This window comes from Malaya genurostris, chromosome 1 (genome assembly GCF_030247185.1).
Source record: "Malaya genurostris strain Urasoe2022 chromosome 1, Malgen_1.1, whole genome shotgun sequence".
Classification (NCBI taxonomy): Eukaryota; Metazoa; Arthropoda; class Insecta; order Diptera; family Culicidae; genus Malaya; species Malaya genurostris.
In genome coordinates, this window is record NC_080570.1 from 81,348,780 (window position 1) to 81,373,310 (window position 24,531).

The 24,531-nt window shown below is 34.7% G+C and overlaps 1 protein-coding gene across 4 annotated transcripts in view; it reads right to left on the minus strand.

Annotated features, from left to right (window-relative positions):
- LOC131440628 (broad-complex core protein isoforms 1/2/3/4/5) overlaps positions 1 to 24,531 on the minus strand; it is a 294,222-nt gene that overhangs the window by 100,362 nt on the left and 169,329 nt on the right. The window lies entirely within an intron of this gene.

Sequence of the window (24,531 nt, forward strand, 5' to 3'; positions counted from 1 at the left end):
GAACGGCGAAAAAAAAAGTCGCACAGATACACATCATTCGGCTTGACTGTACTGCCGTTGTGAAATGAAAATCGCGAGGATGGCACGGGAGGTACTATATGTATCAAAAATTATATTTTTTCGTAACTTTCATCACTAAACAGCCACGAACACATCTTACATGACGCGGCATCATCGCTCCCTTGCATAACGGCAAGGATGTACCCCTTTAAGTGATGCGTACAAGGAGTGTTCACTATTATGCCCACTGATCATTACGTTTGATGAGCTAAGCTAAACAGACTGTTGTGAACTTTTCCTTTTACAACTTTGAGGATTAGTATAATTATTTTATTGTCGCTAAGAAATATAATCGTTCCTAAATTCCAAGTGTTTTTTTTTCGTTACTCAAGTAACTTATTAATAAGACTCTTTAGAAGAATGTACAAGGATATTACACTGTCGCTAATAACAACAGTATTAGTGTCACGCACATTAGATACGCTATAAATTCTAACACCGCCTACACGCGAAGTATCAGGTCCTATGAAATTTTCTCAGTTCGCGGATTTTTATGGTTTATATGTGCTTTGGATATATAGAATAACTTTTTTACTCCACATCATAACTCTTACCTACATTTTAATATTTTTCAAACACAAAAAACAGCCCCTGTATTATTCGCATTTTTACATTTGATCGTATACATGCTCTTGTTCGGGCGCCCCTTTTCTTCTTAAAAAAAATAGAGCGATAGAACATTACAGTAGCAACGCTTATTTTTCTCTGTGTTAGTAAATTCATATTATTGTTAATATTTAGTAACTATACACATAATTTTCATGAATCCCTGCGACTCATTCCATCGTTTTTTTTATTTTATGCTTCTATTTGCGCTCTTTTACTCTCGTCATACAGCATCATCCCACTATTTAAAATTGTATCACCCTTGCTTACCAGTGCTTTTCATCCCATTACACTGTTTTCCCTTTTGAAATTGAATAGCGAACGGCTGCTATAGAGAAAAAAGACAGGTTCACACATATAGGGTGCAATCGTTAAATGTCGTACATTGAAAGGGTAGACATTAAAGATGGGTAAATTGATTCAGTTGTGAGATTGATTTGAATAGTTTAACAGATTGATTTTATCGTTTCATTGAATCACGTTGGAATAATGAAATTGGTTTAGTGAAAAGGTATATTTCGTTTAACTATTTTAAAACGTTTTTAGACCTTATTTCAACATAAAATTATCCGATTCAATTTTCTTCGTTCAAAACTGAGTTTGGAATCGGAAATATTTTTTTGAGCTAGATAACTTAGAAATTCAAATGATGCCAAAAAATACGGGATTCTGGAACTCAAAAATTGCCCATACCCCAGAATGTCAAGTTTTTTAATTTTCTACTCGTGAATGCACCATATCTTGACGATTTCAGTATTTGCATGACATTTGTCTTGAAAAAATCATCGCCGATTTCAATTTCAAGCTACAAGTGGAATTTTTGGAGAATTACGTAAGACTTCGGTACTTTGAATCATAATAATGCATTTAATACACTCAGTTGTAAGATGTTGTTTCAAAATATGATTAAACAAGCTATTGATTCAGAAGCAAGATTTGATATAATATTTATTGTAATGGTAATACAGAAGAACGCTATATCTTTCGTGTTTGCTTTGGATCCCATTTGAACTATGCAAAATTTTAGCTAGATCATAGGAAATATATTTTTGCGTCCGAGGTCCGAGTTTGTGTGGGATTTAGTAAGAGGAAACTGATTTTCTACAAGAAAAAAAAACCTATAAACTCTAAAAATCAAATCATATAACGATCACTAGAAACAGGGGTACTATAAATATCAAGAAATGAGCCATAATTTGTACCTTGTGTCGATTTTCCTTTAATAACTTTTTCTTCAAATGTTGGATTATTTTTGCGGTGAAGGTTTTCTTCCTCGTTAAATTTCCTACGAAAATAATACAAGCACTGAGTCTATACGGTGAATTCCAGCCGATTTACTAAAACCCATAAAAACTATAAACCTCGGGCACGAAAATATAGTTTCTCCAATAGAGATAAAATATGGGATCCAGAAAGAACACGAACAATTTGGTAGAGCGAGACAATATTCCTTTTCATCTTTTTCCAATACAACCTTGTCCCACTCTAATGTATTTACACACACACACACACACATATATATATATATATATATATATATATATATATATATATATATATATATATATATATATATATATATATATATATACATATATATATATATATATATATATATATATATATATATATATATATATATATATATATATATATATATATATATATATATATATATATATATATATATATACATATTCTGTTTCTGCAATGACCTCAGCATTTGACGAAAATCACTTTCCCTGGAAAAACATTTTTTGATTTCGAAATAAATAAAAGTTGCATGGGCCAGTTCTGGAGAATACGGAGGATTGGGGACCTACCGTACCACAAATCATTCAATTTCACCGTCCACTGAAATGAAAATCTTACTCATATTCATCAGATTTGTCATATGAATCGTATACAGAATATAATTTATAGAGGTTATATGAAAACTTATAATCTTTATTTAAAGTGTTCGTTAAATCTAAATAGACGTTACCATAATGAAAGTTATAAGAATATCCCATATAATGTATATGGAAATCCGATGAAACCTAACTCGTTACATAATTTATATTAATTGGATGTGTCTTATGAATCGTACGCAGATGGTATTTCACAAAAGACATATGACAACTTATGACCTTTAATGGAACTCTACATAAAAACTAAATTTATATCTTTATAATCTTTATGATATTGATGAACATACCATATACAAGTTATGCGAAAAGTCGATAAAATTTAATTCAACATAATTTTAATATTCATTACATTTTTCTATTAATCGCATGCTGATTATGTTTAATAAAAGTCATGTGAAAACTTATAATTTTCATTGGAAGCGTACATCAAATCTGCAACAAGAAAGAAAAGGAGACAGCTGAAGAAAATAACAACAAAAAATATTTTAACTCAGACATACAATGAAGTTTGTTTTTACAAAAGAATAGTTGTGAATCGCACTGCTTGAAGCTGAAGAAAGAGTTGTGTTCTCGATATTCATCGACTGCTCCAGACAGTTTTCTAGGAAGTTCTGTTATTTGAAATCGTTCAACTTCGTTCAAGGATATACCCCTGAAATAAATATCCGGAACGTTTCATTACTCTGTCTGTCTAGTATGAGGATTTAAATTTTTAATTTATAGTTTCTGGATCCCACGTCTCCTCCGTAAATATCAGGAGGTCCTCCCTTACGGAACTGATGACTAGTATAGCTTGAATCCTCGAAAAAAGGAATAGTTTCCGATTACCAGCTTTTCGGATTGCATCTGATTCGTCTGGTAACAATAAATATCCGATGGAATCAGCCAGTCCCAAAGAAGTAAATGTAGTTGAAATATTAAAATAATATTTTATTTTGAAAGTCTTTATATACGAAAAATATAACAATAAGTTTTTAATAAGACAATTATTTTTATTGTTGTTTTTGATTCCCTTAAGCACCATAATCCCAGTATTTTTTTTAATTTGAATCTTATATGTATCACTTATTCAATCAAATAGCAATCATTTGATTTATATATAACTGCTATATAGTACTGGGATGACCTCCATTAAAAGTTATATATAAATTTTATATAACTAGTCATATGGTATAGATAAACCTATCTATATTAATGAATATAATGTGCGTTTCATAAATTGTTTCAACAGCTTTTTGGCAATATTGAAATGTGGCCATCTGATTGTCATAGGTAACAAGTGATTTGCACGGGATTCTTGTATCCTGACCGAAAGTAACATAAGAAGGTATATGCCTCATCAAGCGCATGCGTAACAAACGTACGCCATTTAGATTACCGAGGAAAAAGTTCTTCCACTTTACTTTTTCGATAGAGAGAATCTCTCCGAATTGGGACATAGTTTTGCGAATATAAGGATCGATGACGCTTGAGGGATTATCATGTACACGCATTTCTTAGCACTATCTTCCATATATACTGGAATGTTTTACTCAATGTTTTAGTGCTCCACATAGTGCACATCGTTATTGTCTTTTGCGAATTGAATTGCATCAAACTCTTTATAGAACTTGATGTAAACAACATTATTTGTCTTATTGCATTGAAGTAAATGCACACGTTTAATGTCAAGATGCATTTGCTCCTTAAGTAAACCTTCAAGTTCTCGTATCGAAGGTCAAATTTTGCGTTGCCTGAAGTCAACAATAATTGTATTCTTTCGTATCGGCGTTAGCCTTTGTTCGTTTAGTTCACTCGTTTCAAAATCGGTCTATTTTTCACTACACAATATTGTACTTGGTTTCTTCTGTCCCGAACGTAAGCGGTTTTGTGTTATCGACTGACTTGGATGAGATGTGAAACCGAACTGAGAAAATGAAGAATTCCGAGTTGATATGATTGTGTTGAATCATGATCATATTTCAGCGAGACTTCGTTTTCAATAGGACTGACAACGTTCAAATTAAAATTGTGGACACTCTCGAACTGCCGTAGGAGCTGGGTCCACTACAAGATTGATGGTCCCAGTTACTCTTTCCCGTACAGGATCAGTTTAGTGGCCGAGTGGAATCCGGCGGTAAAAAAAATAAAGAATAGATTCACTGGTTCATGTCGTAAAAGTCCCTAACTGCAGGTGTTTCTCTTTTCCTGATTTCAGCTACCAGATTTATTCCATGTTTCAAATTCGGTTGTTCTTTTTCACTTTACTTTTCCTTCGTTCAATATACCTAGAATTTTTTGAAGTAGTATTAATTTTTAATTTTTAGAGCGAATTCTTTATTTATTTCTTTAAGGTTCTAAGAATAGTGTTGTCGGTCAATTGTTTTCTTTTTTCTTTATGAGGTTCGAAAGTTTATTTCGTGCGCCGTACTTTCTGTTGAGATCGTATTGTTTACCAAGGCAGATCTTCTCCCATCCCTACTATTGCATCTCATATGGCCGGTCTCAGTTCAGCTCCAATTGAAATATAGCGACCGTATTTTTAATCATCTAAGCTCTATCGTCTATCGTGTATCTAAAACATTGATTGAAGATAGATTTGGTATCTCTGTATCTCATTTTTTCACATTCATTTTTCTCCAAAACTCCGAATTCGCTTCATCTTCATCTGATTAGATAATATGATACTAGAGGGGAACAGTATACAGATTCCTCTGTATTTATACCGATTTTCGACCTCTATACCGCAATACAGATATGTTCGCCTAAAATATCGATAGTTCACTGTTCATACAGATAAATACCGATTTTCGGTTTTTGCTTCGATAGAAATGACAAAAGGATATCGTGGGACCTTTTTTTCTGCTCACTTGCATGCACCTCGGTAATATTTTCGTAGTCCTTATACAGTAGAGATTCTGATACAGATATGGTACAGATAGAATTTTGTGCCGGATACAGATTTTTGAAATATGTTAATGACCTGGCAACACTGGTGCTCATATAAAAAAAATCATCACGTGAATCCAAAAATTTATTGGAAACCGTCATCACATGTAAATTTGGGTATAAATAATTTTCAATTAAGAGTGATGGAATTTCTTTTTGCCTTTCTCATATAGAAAGGTTATGCAATCACTTGAAAACCGACCAGTGTGTGTGTGTGTGTGTGTGTGTTTTTTTTTTTTTTACAAGGTGAAATACCTACTTATGTACTTTCCCAGTTCACGCGCTCAGTAGTTGTCAAGCTACCGCTATTGTGAACCAGCGAGTGGGACTGGCTGAACCTTACCCACTAAAACACCTTGGACATCTTGCCTTGATCCCCCCGGAACTAAGCTAAGCTCAATACTTCGGGGGAGGCTGTGCTCATGCACTTCTTCGTTTGGGAGAAAATGAGCTCCTGCTCTCTATATACATCTCGGCTGTGCTCATGCACTTCTTCATTTGGAAGAAAATGAGCTCCTGAGTTTCTATCTTTATCCCTCTCGATCCACCTTTGGCGCCTCGACAACCCAATGCCGCTACGTCGCACCGCACTACTCAACTGATCCCCGACGATGGATCTAGCCTACACCGACTGAGAGTTTCCCCTTTTACGCCACGCGGGACACCCGAAGGAGTGCCGAGGTCTGCTCTGCGATTCCGGTGTGTGTGTGTGTGTGTGCGCGTGTGTGTATGTGTGTGTGTAACAGATCGGCTGAAAAGTTCGTATCGTTTCTATGAGAGGGCGCCACTAGAATTAAATCCATACCATTTCCAGTTAGTACCAACCTTCAAAAGATACGTGTATAAATTTGACAGCTGTCTGATTATTAGTTTGTGAGATATTGCATTTTGAGTGAAGCTACTTTTGTTATTGTGAAAAAAATGGAAAAAAAGGAATTTCGTGTGTTGATGAAACACTACTTTTTGATGAAAAAAAGTGCCGCCGATACCAAAAAATGGCTTGATGAGTGTTATCCAGACTCTGCACCGGGCGAAGCAACAATTCGTGGTTTGCAAAATTTCGTACTGGTCATATGAGCAGAGATGGCATTTCACCAGAGTGATAAACGCTAGAGTCAGATTTCTGTCACACCGAGGATGAAAAAAACGAAGCACCGCACAAAGAGGAAAGCGCACTTCTTCTCAGTGTCGAATAGACAGCATTTGAGTGTGTGCTTGTGGTTAAAGCAGCTGGCGCGAGTGAAACACATTCTCTTCGCATGAATCGCTCACACGCGCTCTCGTCTAAATACACCCAAGTGACCACTGGCGCGTGATTGTGAGCGAACACTTCTGTGAACTTCAATTAATAGAGAGTAGATCTGGCATTGCTATGAAAAATTTGCAAGGAAAACCGAAAATTTTACGATAAATTGTTATATTTTGCTGATTTTGCGTGTCCACGCTTCATCTACGAAAACCATACAGCAGAGTGCTCACCGGCGTGTACACCTCTGTGAAAGTATCTGCATCCACCTCAGAGAATTTATTAGCTAATGCTCTAGCACTTTGGTGCGATTCAGTGGAAGAGGTAAAAGGAAATAAACAAACGCACTCATGATGCGGTGCACACTTACACAACAGTGGTGTATAAATGTGAAAGAGAAGAGCTCTCGTTGAAGTTGTCAGTGCGAGGAGAGAAATTTTGCTTGCTCTTCGTCACACAGAGGAGATAGACATCTCTGCATATGAGCACCGAAGACGATGAACGCAGTGGACGTCCAAAAGAGGCTGTTACCGATGAAAACGTGAAAAAAATCCACAAAATGATTTTCAATGATCGTAAAGTGAAGTTGATCGAGATAGCTGACACCCTAAAGATATCAAAGGAACGTGTTGGACATATTATTCACGAATATTTGGATATGAGAAAGCTTTGTGCAAAATGGGTGCCGCGTGAGCTCACAATCGATCAAAAACAACAACGAAAAACCATGCTGAAATTGAACGAATTGGGCTTCGAATTGCTCCCTCATCCACCGTATTCTCCAGATTTGGCCCCCAGTGACTTTTTCCTGTCCTCAGATCTCAAGAGAATGGTCGCTGGTAAAAAATTTAGAAGCAATGAAGAGGTAATCACTGAAACTGAGGCCTATTTTGAGGCAAAGGACAAATCGTACTACAAAAATGGTATCGAAAAGTTGGAAGATCGCTATAATCGCTGTATCGCCTCTGATGGCAATTATGTTGAATAATAAAAACGAATTTTGGCAAAAAAATGTGTGCTTCTATTAAACGATACGAACTTTTCAGCCGAACTGTTATGTGTGTGTATATGTGTCAAATAATCTCACTAGATTTTCTCGGAGATGGCTGAACCGATTTTAACAAACTTAGATTCAAATCAAAGGTCTCGTGGTCCCATACGGAATTCCAGAATTTCATCAGGATCCGACTTCCGGTTCCGGAGTTATAGGGTAAAATGTGTTCAATATTGTACACCGTCACTTAAACCGGCGAAACAAAAAACGTAATAAAATATCTAAACTGGTCTCAAAACTACACAAATCGATAGTCATTATCAGTAGGCAACTAAGCAAACCGATTCCGGCTATCCTGGTTCCCGATATCCGGTTCCGGAAGTACAAGAAATAGTGAATATATATAGCAAAATAGATCTCACTCACTTTTCTCAGCGATGGTTTGACCGATTTTCACAAACTTAGATTCAAATTAAAGGTCTTCCGGTCTCATAGGGAATTCCTGAATTTCATCCGGATCCGACTACCGGTTCCGGAATTATAGGGTAAAGTGTGTTCAATATTGTACACCGTCACTTAAACCGCGAAACAAAAAACGTAAAAAAAATTCTAAACTGGTCTCAAAACTACACAAATCGATAGTCATTATCAGAAGGCAACTAAACAAACCGATTCCGGCTATCCTGGTTCCCGGTATCCGGTTCCGGAAGTACCGGAAATATTGGATATATATATATATATATATATATATATATATATATATATATATATATATATATATATATATATATATATATATATATATATATATATATATATATATATATATATATATATATATATATATATATATATATATATATATATATATATATATATATATATATATATATATATATATATATATATATATATATATAACCAAATAGATCTCACTCACTTTTCTCAGCGATGGTTTGACCAATTTCCACAAACTTATATTCAAGTGAAAGGTCTTCCGGTCCCATACGGAATTCCTGAATTTCATCCGAATCCGACTTCCGGTTCCGGAGTTATAATGTAAAGTGTGTTCTATATTGTACACCGTCACAAAAACCGTAAAAAATGTTATAAACTGGACTCTAAACCGTTATTCCCAATCTTAGGGTCAATTGGAAGGTCTTATGGTCCTACTAAAAATTACTGCATATTTTCGAATGCAACAAACATTTAAATCGTAATTTAGAGTGCGTACTAGTAGAGTTTGTGTTTCATGTTAGTTGGTGGCCGTACGAACCAACTTTGATTATACCGGTTCTAGGGTTCCGGTGCCGGAAGTGCATATAATAGTGAACCCACTTCGTTTTCTTAAGGATGACCTACGCAATCAAAGCACTGTTTTTTTCTGTATGTTATACACAAGCAATCTCTTGGTGTCTTTCAAAAATCGAAGAGAAAAATTTTGAATAGAATACCACAATATTATATGTACATGAGAAAGGCATCATTACACCACTAGGTGGAAATTACGTTTTACGCATAATTTTGTTCTCAGAATATATTGATAAATCATTTTATATCAAATTTCATGTTCCAAATATTATGATGAGTGCAAGTAACATAAAAGAGTGTAGGAAGGCCAAAGGTCTGATTGATCTGATTTGCCGTGAAATGAGTACGAATAAATACTTGACGAGTACAGATAATTCTTGCATCTTAAGGTGTAGTACGTGTTACATAGATAGGAAGGCGGGGAATTTTTTGGCTTGGTAGTCTAAGGAAATAATTTTTGAGCGGTAAAAAAAGCTCGTTTTGTTGATAACTTTACGTATACCATTATATATTAAAGGAAAGCCCAATAGTAGCTTTCAATCAAACCTAAGCTTGTGAAAATCAGTTCAGCCATCTCTGTGGCAAAAATAGTTTTATAAAGTGCACATGCATACACACAGACATTTTCCGATCTCGTCGAGCTGAGCCGAATGGTATATGACACTATGGGTTTCCGAGGCTTCGATTGGAAGTCGATTTCTCCAGTAATTCTATAACCTTTCTGTAGAGAAAGGCAAAACTCTAATATGGCTTACATTATTTTTTCATGACAAAGTAAAACCTACTAACATAATATAATGGATAAATGTTTCATTGCAGTATATTACGAAAGTAGATTCTTGACTAGTTTGAAGAACATGTTCAATATCGAATATAGTACTTCGCGAAGAACTAATTTCTCTCAACTACGACTACTATGTTTCCTAAAAGCTCACTTTTTCAGTTCAGTTCACTATAGATTTATATGTGAGGTTAATTGCTCACATTATTTCATTCATGAAGGGCAAAAATTTCCACTCGACCCTATTTACTTCAAACCCTGCTATATACATCATTTTAATGATCATCGTGAAAAATCGTCGCATGAAATGCAGAAGATGAGTTTTTTTCTGCGATAGTGCGTAAGGTGGCTCACGAATACAACTAAACGATATTATCCTGTAGCGTAATGGAAAAAAGTCGACATGGGAATGAGGAAATACCTACTGTTACTGCTGTTTTGCCGCCATCCTCGCGTGTAGCATAGAGAAGGGTAGGACGGTGAACGGAGCGGGTGGATTTGGGTGGATTGAAAAGATATCTCTTGGCATCGTCGGCGTCGTGTACTTTGGGTCGGTAGGTCTGGAGTGGGTGATGTGAAGCATGTGGAAAATAAAAACCACACTTTCTGCTTCCCGTGATTTCGCATCATCTACTTGTTACCGCACGCGATATTCATTTCGTCCTTCTAACGTTTTTTTCAATTTTATGTGGAATAGCGAAATAAAATCTAAAATAAACTAGAAGCCCCTTTTGCATTGTACATAAGCAGATAATAATATCCTTGGCGTCCCTATACTATAGCAACTACTTTTTACTTGTGTTTTTATTATATTCTCTACTACCTTGGATGGTTGTAAAATCTAAGATATATAATTTCAACTTATTTTAAGGCTTTCAGAGTAATTCAGGCAATATGTATGTGTATATTTATGTACAATCCTTATTGCAGTCTCTCGAGGTGTTGTTTTTTCGTTGATTAGAGGAAACGTCTGCATAGAAACACTGCATTGTAATTTCAAATATTTTGGTACTGCTTCCAATTTTGAAAGTTATTACATGCTTGATATTCTACACCTAAGCGGCTAGCACTTTCAGAAAGCTGCCAAGAAAATAGCGTTTTGTCGCATTGGCGCTTGTATAACAAGGCGTGACGGGCGACATCCTAGTTTTCATATCTACTCCTTGCCGCTTGCATATAAGTAGCCCATTACAGTGGTACAATAGTTTAGAAGAAAAACTAATGATTATTATATTGCAAAAATTAACTTTTGGCAAATGAGTAGGTAAAGAACCCGAAGCGTTTCAAGATGTTGTTAGCAAAATCGAATTTGTCATTCATAAATCGTTTGGTGAATAATTACAAAATAACCATACTCCCATGCTTTCTCTGTGCAATGCAATAGTTGTTACGTTACTTATTAGATTATACCTTCCAGACCGGAAATATCTTCAATTTAATTTTCGAACTTGATAAATGATGCAATAGTTAGTTTGATGTATTCATTTAAGTATAAGATATCTATGTGCCATTGGGACGTAAATGATATTTGATGCGAAAATAAGAAGGTTTTATGTCCGTTTGGAAGAGAACTAGAGACTTTTAGTTTTAGTTGGATTTACCCTGCTCCAAAATAAATGAAAAAATATAAGCAACAATACGCCATTGCTGATGTCGGTTCAGCCATCTCTGAAAAAATTGAGTGAATGTACAACCATTGAAATTATGTTTTGTTGGTTATGTAACTTATTTCTGAAAGAAAGTGACATCAAATTGATCTTCGATCTTGATTCTCAATCTAAGATTTTCTTTGAAACAAGCCTAAGTGTAATAAGCTTGGCTCCGCCGTCTCCAACAAAATTTAACGGAGAGAAAAAAAATCTATTTTTCGATTACGGTCTCATAACCTCATACAAAACTTCCGAATTTCATCCGGATCTAACTTCCGGTCCCGGAATTACAGGGTAAAGTGTGCCAAAAATTTGATACCGTCACTTAAGGTGAAATGTTGTCTCAAAACATGGGTGCAAAATTTCAACTGCTGGAGTTGAACGAATCGTCGCAAAAAGCATTACAAGCAAAACCGACACATAGAAACCAGGAATATTTTCAGCGTTGGAGCGCAGGGGGCTTACCACACGTTTTGTTGACTTGTAAAAGAGATCTTTACTGATTCGTGATTATATCCTAATTCAATCTTTATTGTTATTGATTACTATGACACTAGAATCATGAGTGTTTATTATTGGCTAACATGAGGTTATATTTATATTTATAGCAAGTATAGATTCTCATTCTACATTCTGATTAGAAACAAAAAAAACATTCAAGTATTTTCGGTATCCAGCCAGTTCACTTGACACGCATGATATAGTGCGGTCGAATTTCATTATCGATTAAAACACTGTCAAAATAAAAAATTACTGGATATTCACTGTCAATATATTCTATACCAATTGACTTTCGTTGTCGTTGAGTGACGTTTTGCGTCATATATAATTTACCAACAAGTTCGAAACATGGACATACAAATTTTTATAGTTTATGCGAATCAGCCGAAAACGAATATCAAATCGAATTTTTAAAATATGTTGAACAATGTGATTTTCAAAGAATTTATAGGCATACTACCTAATAATTTTCACATAACATTATATGTACTAGCATTCTGCTAGACAACGAAAACAATTATACCAAATAAATTACGTCCTGATCCTTTATTCAATATAATGATACGTACATGTATTTGAACTCTGATTCTTGCACCAGGTTCTAAATGAACGATAATAATTTTTTTTTTTATTCAATAATATAATATATTTTTAGGCACACTGCTTACGCTCTAAGATGCCAAGGGTATTTTCTAATCCTAATTAACGACTAACTTAAAACTAGAATAATATCATTAGATTATGTCGTCTTTGATTTTCTAGAATCCATTGTATGTGGCATGGGTCTTCCAGATGGCGCTATCTAAGGCCGTTTTCTTTCGGTTCGTGTGGGTCCGCGGGAAACACCCCCAGGCTACGAAGGCCCGGCGGGTGGCCCGCATGCTGGTCATCGACTGGAGCGTAGAACCGTAGGCGGTGATGGTGATGTTACGGAAGAGAATGAAAAAAGAAAAAAGTAAATATTGTGGAAACCGAGGTAAAAAGGGGGTATGGAAACAAAATGTCAGAAAACTACAAAGATCTAGTTAGTTGCCATCGAGATGGTGAAGAGACGGAGAAAGGGGGAACGAATAGTTAGTGACAAAAAAAAAAGATCTTGTTAGTTCCAATGAAGATGGTGGACAGGGACGGGGATCGAGAGAATCGGGCGGATGTTAGTGTCGAACCTGTAGGTGGAGATTATACTTTCTGAGCGAGGTATATCAGATTACACTTGGATATTAATGTGTTTAAGGTACTGATATATGAGAAACATATATGAACTATCCCGACTCGCCATCACATCTCGGACCGGAACCTCAGGTGGTCTACCTCGGGCCCTAAGGGATTCCAGTAGCTTCGACCTGGCGTCGCGATACTCTACGCACGACCACACGACATGCTCGATGTCCTGATAACCCTCGCCACAGGTGCAGAGACCGCTCTCCGTGAGCCCAATACGCCGGAGATGTGCGTTGAATGTGTAGTGGTTTGACATGAGTCGAGACATCACACGAATGAAATCGCGACTCACGTTCATCCCCCTGAACCAAGGTTTCGTCGATATTTTGGGAACAATGGAGTATAACCATCGTCCCAGTTCGTCATTGCTCCATGAAGTTTGCCAACTTTCGAGTGTCCTCTGACGAGAAATGCTAAAAAATTCATTGAAGCAGATTGGTCTTTCATAAATTTCACCTTCTAATGCACTCACCTTAGCCAATGAGTCTGCCAGTTCATTGCCTGGAATGGAACAATGTGATGGGACCCAGACTAAGGATATTAAATAAGACCGACCAGATAAAGTTCTCAAGTGTTCCCGTATTTTCCCCAGAAAATAACGATAATAATTGGCTTGTATTCATTTCATTCAGAAGCTTGTCTAGGTTGAATTTTTCGTTTTGATATAATGCATTGCACTATGGTCCGAAACGGGAAATTAGCGTGACAAAAATATTTTCACTATTAAATATTAGTTTTTTGTAGTTGATGTCTTCACAAAAGTTGTTTGTAATCGAATTGCGCTCCTTTTGATGAAAAATGTTACTAGGGTGGTCCTCATTTAGATTGAAATCTGAAATCTACCTTTCTTAATTGAACTCAAAAATGATTTTGTTGTACAATAAAGTTGTAAGAAATTTTATTTTGAGCCACTTTGCTGGAAAATAACCTTTCTAGCTTTTATTTGATCGAGTTACATCAATTTTCCCGAATAAAAGTAGGGTGGCTCCTTAAAATTCACTTTTTTTGTTCTAACTTTTTTGGAAAACGTTCTACGGAAAAGTTGTCTTCAGAAGAGTTGTTGTAATAAGCATTGCGCAGCATTATGTGTGTCTCATTTCTCGAATGGACAATGTATGGAACACTTATAGAACTAATTTGATACTATCATTTTGCCGAAGGAAGTATGTTGATACGTTAAGGCGTTTAAGAGTTATGCAATGTTTTTGAGTTTTTTGAAGGTATTTTTAAAAATCATTTAAATAAATTATAAAAATAACACCCTTTTAATTTTCTCTTGAACTTTTACTTATATTATGACCTTTCAGGAACCGCATAGGATACATTTTTATCGATCTGGCATCTAATGAATATTAATATTTGAAGCTTGACTAGTTTTTGATGAAAAAATAATCATAACTTTTTACTGGTAGCTCATATGAAAAAGCTTGGTTGTGCAAAATTGTGCACAATGATTAGTGCAACAACTCTTCTGAATTTAACTTTTTTGTAGAACGTTTCACAAAAAAGTTAGAACAAAAAAAGTGAATTTTCAGGAGCTACCCTACTTTCGGATTCGGAAAAATTGATATAACTCGTTAAAATGAAAAGCTAGAGAGGTGCTTTTTTCAGCAAAGTTTTTCAAAATAAAATTTCCTACAACTTTATCGTGCAATAAAATCATTTATGAGTTCAATTAAGAAAGTTAGATTTCAGATTTCAATTTAAATGAGGACCACCCTAGTAACATTTTTCATCAAAAGGAGCGCCATTTGATCGCAAACAATTTTTGTGAAAACACCAACTACAAAAAACTAATATTTGATAGTGAAAATATTTTTGTCACGCTAATTTGCCGTTTTGGACCACTGTGCATTGTTACAATCTGAAGTAATACCTATTATATGATATGACGCAACAATGCATTATTGCATTAGCAACATCAATGCATTGAGTTCGACAGAGTTGGACTATAAACGACAGTTACTTAGAAAATGAATGGCATTGTAAACGACAGTTACTTAGAAAATGAACGATTTCTTACAATACCCCTTTCATTGTATTCAACTCATTGTTTCTTTCAACACAAAATCCAATGTTGCACAAATGCGTGTCATTATTTGATATGTAATTCTTGCTCACGGTGTAGTGCCGCCGACCCCACCGAGCATTTCTCACACCACCACAATACGAAAGTGCAGTGCGCAAGCAATACAGAAAATGCTGAAAAGTTTATTTAAACTTCTTCAAATTTCGGTTAGTTTTGCAGAAGTTTTATAATTTTGAGTTGCAATTTCAGATTCTTTGGTAAATGTTTCAACGAACACTATTTTTCAGTTCTAAAGTCATTCCCGTGGAACGCAACAGTGAGTTTTGAATAGTCGATCAAAAATGCGACGTGCGCATTCCGCCACATTTCACGAAGATTGTAGATATAGACTCAAAAATAATCCCCAGTCTCTTTTCTCTAACCGACTTCGATTATATCGGTTGCTGGATTCCGGTTTCGGAAGTACCTGCAATAATGGGACTCACTTCGTTTTCTCAGAGATGGCCTAATCGATCTGAATACTGATTCACTCTATAGGTTATACTAGTTTATTGACAATCCGTTTTGTTTTTCAAGAAATTTATTTGAAATTATTATTTTGAAGAAAAGTACACATTTATATATGAGAATATGTGAGATATGAGAAAGAACAATTTTGTTGATTTATTTAATTATTTAATCCATTAATTCATCTAACAATAAGTCCTAATGAAAATATGAGTTAAGTTACTCCATAATATTAGATCTCAACACTTTCTGAATAAACTTATGTGAGCGATCGAACCAACGAACAGTACACAGAAAGAAATAATGAAATTTACACGACATGTAAATCAATAGTAACATGGAATAGACATGGGTTGAATCGAAATTTTGATTGAAAGCTTTCATCGGTGCAAAACTGAATCGGATTGCATTGAATTTTCAATGAATATAACCGTATATTTCAATTATCGCTTAGTTTGCGATTAAATTATACTGAAACCTACAGAATTGTAAAGTAACTTTATGTTTAATTACCTGCTCCAAATATGTGCATAAAAATAGATGTAAATTCACAAAATATTTTTATCTGTGTATAATGCCTTCAAGCAATGGGGATCTTTGAAGTTGCGTCCGATTTTGGCAATAAAACCCAGTTGCCATGTCGCTTTTGAAATCAAAGTTGAGCGATGTAAATTGAAGGTAAGTTTGACATCCAACAAAACAAAAAGCTACAAGGATCAGCCCCATGGGGTTGTTCGAGCCATTGATGTGGAACAAGGCAACCAAAATTTCTAATGATCTACAATAAAAAAGTTCAATCAATCCGAACCAACACCGAACATCATTTGAAGACAAACACGAGAAAAGGTCCTAAGTGCAAATGACAGTTTCTCTTTGTTTACTTTCTCTTTCGAGTATTACGGTCCAATCAGGAATCTTCCCATCTAACACTTCACATAGGATTATAGCAAAAACCATCAACTTTCGATATGCACTGTAGAATTTGTTGGAAATTACTGGAATTTGCCGTAATAATTGAAAGAGAAAGTAAACCAAGATAAACTGTCACTTGCACTTGGGACCTTTTCTAATGTTCATCGAGATTCGTCTTGATTTGCATTTGTTTTATAACCGACGAAATTGCACCATTATCCCAAATGTATGCAATTATATCTTTGTACATACTTGCGATTTCGATAATTAAGCTTCTCTTCGCCAAACTTGTGTTCAAGTTTTTTATGCAAGCAATTTTTTTAGCGTTAAGTTTCTCTACCATTCTGCGATTTCGGTTGAAGCGATAAACTATTTCTCATTATCAATCGAGTTCATCTAATATAAATTAGAAATCTTAAGTACTCAAAATTTATCCAGGGGTAGTTGTCAATTTCTCATGGGGAAACGACTTAACATGGAATTCCGAGCTTGCATGACATAAGATCAGAGTATACTAATTAAGCGCTGAGGCCAGTGTGTTTTAGGACGTTTTAAAGGGCTATTTTCACGCTTCAAATCTGATTTTCTCAGAAACGGTGACGAATATAAAAAAACCCAACTGACAATCTCTTAGAAAATTAGTTTAGATTATTCTGTTTGTTTGACTTTAGTGGTCGGGAAAGTCTTTTTCTGAAAGAAGAATTGCATAGCTGAAAACGACAACTTTCAACTTGTTCATTGACTATCTCGCCTTCAAAAGCAGGGATCAAAAATCTATCCTGACAATGTCTAGATAATTTAGTTTCGATGCGATTAGTGCATAAAAACATATATGTTGTCGCGATAAAAATTAAGTGAATGTTATTTTTGTAATGGTAAGACCATTTCTATGGCGGCACCATTTTTTCTGCTCTTGTATCCTGGTAACGTAACGAAACATGAGAGAGAAATAAAATCGGCTCAGCAAGGCTGCCAAACAAGCGGTAGCTTTATTGGATTTTATGTGATGTAGTCAAACTTGTAACCGAAAATATCAAAACTTTCTTGGCCACCCGGCCACATCGAGAGTCATTTTACACATTTACGAGAGAGCATGGAGAGAAATGTAATACTCACAGCGAGCAACACGGTTTCACGCTAACAACTGGCCTCAGCCCTTAAAGTTTCAAAGTTTTATGACACGTTTTTGTCTTGCACTCTAGCAACAACCTACCTCTAGCATGCTACGAGTAGGACTAAAACGTTAGCTTTAATTTCGCTTCTATTTATAGATTCTCGTGCTTCCAACAGCTTCGCTTTTGCATCGATTGATAAATCAGAGCGATACTTTCTCTTTGATACATCGCTTGCTGCTTCAAACATTATTTGAACATTATTAGTGTCCCAATATTATGAAAACGACGATGTTTGCGTTGCAAAGCATTACGATCTCGTTTGAGTTTGCGTAGGTACGCTGTAGTCCAAGGAGTAGCAATATGTCGATTTTCTAATGGAAGATTAGACCTGAGTAATCGAAACAAAATATCACAGAATAGCGAAGACATCTTATTCACGTTAGCGATTTCATGCCAAACAGACCAATTTACATCCTGCAAGTACGCTTGAAAGGCAGTGAAATAAATTTTCCTGTAGTTCAATAGCTTATTGATTCGACAATAAACTCGATGTCACATGAAACGCTTTCACATGAAACGCTTTCAAAGGTAGTAGTGGGGCAACACAACGATCAACTACCAATTGGCTCTCCTACGAACAAAAGATTAGATCGAGCATTCGTCCGAGATGATGTGGAAGAAGATTCTGTTTCGTCTGATCTTTGACCCCACGTTATCCGTGGCTTTTTAAAATCACCGCACTCAAAAACAATATTACTAGTGGAACTTTTGCTGCACAGCTCCAAAACAGTAGAAATGTGTGCATCGATCACACCAACTTGGTGACTTTTATCGGGAGTGATATACACACCAAAACCCAAAGTATTTCTATCATAACTTTTTTCAATGAATTTCTAGAATTTTCGGATTTTCTTCAATTATATGATCAAAATACATATTTTTGTCAAAGACTGCATATTTTTAAGTTGACAAACTAAACAGTTTTTGAGCAAGTTAATTACAAAATACTACATATTCAACTATCAATATCTCGAAGATGTGGAAATATGCAGAATCAATTTCAACAAAGTTTGAAAGTATGTTCAAAACACTAATAGAAAAATTAGTAATCACAACTTAAATTCATTTAAATTTATATGAAAACACACTCAGTAACAGGCAGAGTTTGGGGACTATGCTCTGGTCCAAGCTGGAGGCCAACTGACATATCCTATATTTTTTATTTACAGCAGTAACGGCTTCCAAAAGTTGCTGAACTTGAAATGGCAAATCAGTCGAATTTTACGGGTCAGGCGCTATTGTCGACACTCAAAAAATATTTCACGCTATGTACTTTAAAATAGGTCTACTGACAACAAATCACAGGTACTGAGCACCGAATATAACGTTTTACGAAGCAAATTTTAAAAAAATATTAGCACATAATAGAAAAACTCCAATTTGACGAACTGAACGAAATTAAATCCATAACATCTCAAGAATATCGTCGATTGGTGCAATATTGACGAAGGTACGAGTTTTTTTAATGAAAAAAATTATGTGCTACTCTTCAAAGTATTCCAAAAAAGTGAAAAATTGGAATTTTATGTAACTTTCCCAGCATTTCCTGAGGAACACTATTATTTAACCAATAAACTTTGATTTTTTTTATTTCAGATGATTCAGCACCAAGTTATGAGAAACACTGCAGTTCTACTTTTTTCCGATATACGTCCGAATAATTGCCGCTATTCCGGAACTTAAATATTCCAGTACGTTGGAATGTTGGTACGATAAATATCCAATAAATCGTCAAACCGATACGGAACTTTCGTTTACGAGAGGTACAATGTTGAGCCATTTTCACTATGCTGAGTTGGAGCCCCGTTGGACTATTTTTACTGAAGAATTTTAGATGTTTGAAATTACTTTTTTTTAAATAAACACAACATATCTATAGAGTACTTCTACTTCGCCTAGAATGAAAATACATTTCCTTTATATGATGAAAACACCCAATTTTTAAACTATTTTTGGAGGAATAAAACAACAACAAACCGTTCCAACAAACTAAACTAATATTTCGTTTAGTATTGACGTTCAACTATCAACAAGATCTAATCGCTTTCTCAGAGGGTATATACCGTAATTTTTATAGTGATATGGGGAAAATGATGTAGATAGTCTGTCTCAGAACACCTTCTCTCTATTAGTCAGTCGCGGTGACATTCCGAAATCATTCCGAGGCCAAGTCAAGTGACATATTGCAATCGATTGAGCTCTACGAACTGAGTGTGTGTGTGTCTGTATACGTGTTGTTAACAAAGAGATCGAGATCTCAGGAATGACTTGATCAAACTAGTTTCGAGACTTAGATTCCACACGGTAATTACTATCCAAAAAACCTTTCTTAATCCACCTAGTGGTGTGATAATGCCTTCCTCTTTCTTCAAAGCAGTCTCATTAATTTTTTATCATTTTATGAAAAAATTTCTGCACTAATTTTGGCTCATTGTTGACACCAATTAAACACCAAACTCAGTGTTTATGTCACATACTTGGTACCGTTTTTCCAATCAAGCGCTTGGCATTTACATTGCCTATTTATATGAGAAGAGTGATGCTAATCTAAAAAAACCCTTCTTAGTCCACTTAGTGGAATTTTCATAGATCTTTAAAAATCACCAAAGGGAGTGGGAGGGGGTTGGGAGGATATTTACATGAAATTTCCGAAATCGACAGAAAAATTCGATCCCAAAAGGCTTAGAATTGCATGTAACGTCGAGATTTAGTGTCATCTCGAAAAAAATGTTTTTAAATCGACTTTTTGGGACTATATCAATTGGGAAAATATCAAAATAAGTCCCAGAACCAAAAGTCACAGCCATTTAATATTCGAACTTGATCAATGGCCCGATAGTAGCTTTCAAACGAGCCTAAGTTTGTTAAAATAGGTTCAGTCATCTCCGAGATTCTTGCGCGGTAAAAAAAAACGCGTTTTGTCAGTTATGTCACTTATACCATCATATCTCCGGAACCAAAAGTCACAGACATTTGATCTTCGAACTTGATCAATGGCCCAACAGTAGCTTTCAAAAGAGCCTAAGTTTGTTAAAGTCGGTTCAGCCATCTTTGAGAAAATTGAGCGGTAGTTAAAAATATCTTCGAAAAGTGCACACATACACACACACAGAGACATTTTCCGATCTCGTCGAACTGAGTCGAATGGTATATAACACTATGGGTCTCCAAGGCTCCGTTCGAAAGTCGGTTTTTCCAGAAAATCTAATACCTTTCAATAGAGAAAGGCAAAACATTCATTGTTTAAATCCGTCCATTTTAATGAAGATATCGATATTTTTGTGTAAGTGACTTTACTCCCTACTTCAGTAGTAAGAGTTTTTAGAGCTGCGTGATACAGGGACGTTTGGGAGCAAATTGAAACACAATTTTTTAATAGTATTGTATGCAATTATTTCTAAGCATCCAAAACACTGTATATAACCCTTTTTGTATGACATTTGGCCTCGTTTCGATTTGAGCATGATTCGTTTTTGGCAATACAATCGTTCGAATAAGGCATATTAGAAAGATGACAGTATTTTCAAATTGAAAACAATGTCTTAATAATATTGATTTAACTAATTTACAGCAATAATTACTGGAAGACCATAATTTCTTACACTCATATACCATTCGAACCATTTCGTCGAGATCAGCAAGTGCGTACCGATCCATACAAACTTAGATTCATATAAAAGGTGCTCTCATACAAAATTTTCTGAATTTCATTTGGATTCAACTTCTAGTTCCGGGACTACAGGATGACATGCGCAAAATTTAAAAAAATGTCACTCATGGCTGAAGCATCTAGTGATCAATGTAAAAATATCAATTTCACATAAATTAATCGGGTTTTGACAGTTAATGACTAAATAATCTAGTTTCAGCTATACCGGTGTTCGGATCTTGATCCCAGAAGGTACCCAAGATTGATTTTAAACGCACTACGATTTCACAAAGATAGCTACACTGATTCTCAAAAATTTTGAATCTAAAGAAATGGTTTACAATTCCATAGGTGAATTTAACTGACTTCGGTCACAACGATTTCCGAATTCCGGTTCCGTAAGTATCATGAATAGAGTAGCTCAATCGTTTTTCAAAGAAGGCCAAAATGAATTTGATTGACAAAAAATTAAAATTAAAAGATTTAATTTAAGTCCCATACAAAATTAAGGTGCTTTATCCGATTCTGAAATAACAGGGTGATGAGACGATACCAAAATTCGTAGGAAATGTTCAAAGCTCGGATCAAAACAATTTCAATTTGTTGATTATTTTAATTCTTGACCTTAGGAACCGTTTTTGGTTATGCTAGTCCTTGAATGCCGGCTCCGGAAAATTTTATTTATTTATTTGTAGGGGGGGTAGGGTCTAAATAATGAAAAATATAATCATTTTTGAGAATTTTTTTTTCAGAATAATCGTTCCACAAAATAAATTCAAAAGTTTTGCATGATAAAAATCATCATTCGAACAACATTTTGTACTTTTTTTCGTGAAACAATATTGCGAAATGAGTCCGTGCAGAGGTATTTTTGAGAACGCTTCTTAAAAATCATGATTTACGGTGTCCAATGTATCTCAGCGCAGACTAATCAGAAGTGAACAAATCAAAGCAGCATAGTTAGAATAGAACTTTTTCTAGACCCATACGTTTCTGTTTGATTTTTTTAATATTTTTTTTAATTTTTGGTGGTTGTTCAAAGTGAAAACTACGATTTTCACGAAAAAATCCGCCATTTTGTAGCTGTAAAACCTCCCCAAAGTAATAAACAACGAAAAGGAAAACGTTGGGATCTGGGTTTTTATATGCAGAAAATGTGTACAAAATTTTTGAAACTAAATGGTGCAGTAGTTATTCAATGACGATGGACACGGACTTTCAAAACCTGCTTTCGAGAAAAACGCGCTTAAAGTTTTTTGTTTACAAAATCAATGGAAACAATTTATTACTCAGAGTCTAATATTTTCAACAAATCATATTTATTCTTTTATAATATGTTATAATGAAACATTTCAAGAATGTTTTGTCAAGTTTTTAAGTCAATCGAAGAAGAAGTCTTGGGCCTGTGTGTCCAACTCTTACTTCTACGTAGTATGATATAAGCAAAGATAAAGGTCCACAACTTTCTGAGTTTTGTTCCGATAAACTTGAAAATTTCGTTGAATTTTCTTGAAATGTTTTGCTATAAGAAAAAACAAAGAAAATAATAAATGATTTTTCGAAAGTGTTTGACCCTACCAGCCCTATAATAATAATAATAATAATAAAAATAATAATAATAATAATAATAATAATAATAATAATAATAATAATAATAATAATAATAATAATAATAATAATAATAATAATAATAATAATAATAATAATAATAATAATAATAATAATAATAATAGTAATAATAATAATAATAATAATAATAATAATAATAATAATAATAATAATAATAATAATAATAATAATAATAACAATTATAATAATAATTATTATTATTATAATAATCCTACTACATGTTTTAGGCTGCTGATTCATTCTTATGTGCTTAACTTTCATATGCAAAAGTAGCAGAAACGAGAAAATTGAGTGCACATTTTTTTCTTATTTTAGTTATGGCACCATGAGACCTTTCATTTGAATCTAAGTTTGTGATAATAACCAAGGATGGCTTTTATCGTATCAAAGAACGCTCACTGGTAACTCTTCACACGATTGAATCAGTGCCATCAAAGAGAGACGGATATCATCGCAACAACAAAAACACGGCATGGTTTTCTCTCGATGACCTGTCTGAGAATCAAAGGTTAGCTCGCTGCTGTGGGGATTCTCTCTGAAGCAACAAACGGGCCTTATTCTCGTTTCGCGATCCGATTCTGTATGAGCAGTGGAAAATTGCGATAGAATCATTTTACTATTGCCACTTATTCTAACTATGTGCATATAGCCTTTGTATAAGTTGTGTCTATGAAAATGTATGTGAATGTTTCATACAAGGGTTTTGAAATATTGCAACCTATGTTAGTATGAGAATCATCAAGTTGAATCATCGATTCGATTTTCTGCGATAATTGTCAACTTGCGATTCTCTTTTGGGAAATTTCACACAGCAACGATCAATATCAGACTGTAAATTTTTTTAAGGGCCTTGAAATACTCAGAGTATGAAGTGGAGCAAAGAAATGTAGAAAAATTCTCTCGCGGTTCATGCATTGAGAGACTCGAGTTCTTGAAGCATCTTCTACCGGATTTAAAATGTTATGTACAATATAGATAGCAATATAGCAGCTTCTGCTAAATTTTCGGCAATTACCAACACCGATAATAACAAGGCAATATATTCAAATCTATGAGCAAATGTGAATCAATTTTTTCGGAAATTTCTTAATTTAAATAATTTTCTTAGATTCTTGAAAGAATAACTGGAATCGAATTGTTTGCCCGTCTACTGATAATGACTACCGATTGGAGAAATTTCGATGCTGATTTAGTAAATTGTTTACGTTTGGCTTTTCTGAAAATTCCTGAATTTCATCCGGATCCAACTTTCGATTCCGGATTTATAGGGTAAAGTATTTCAATAATTGTACGCCGCCACTTAAAGCGGCGAAACAAAAGCCGTAAATAATTCCAAAACTGAACCTAAAACTACACAACTCAATATGTTAGCTATTATTAGTAAGCTAAACAAATTGATTCCGGCTATCTTGGTTCCCGGTTT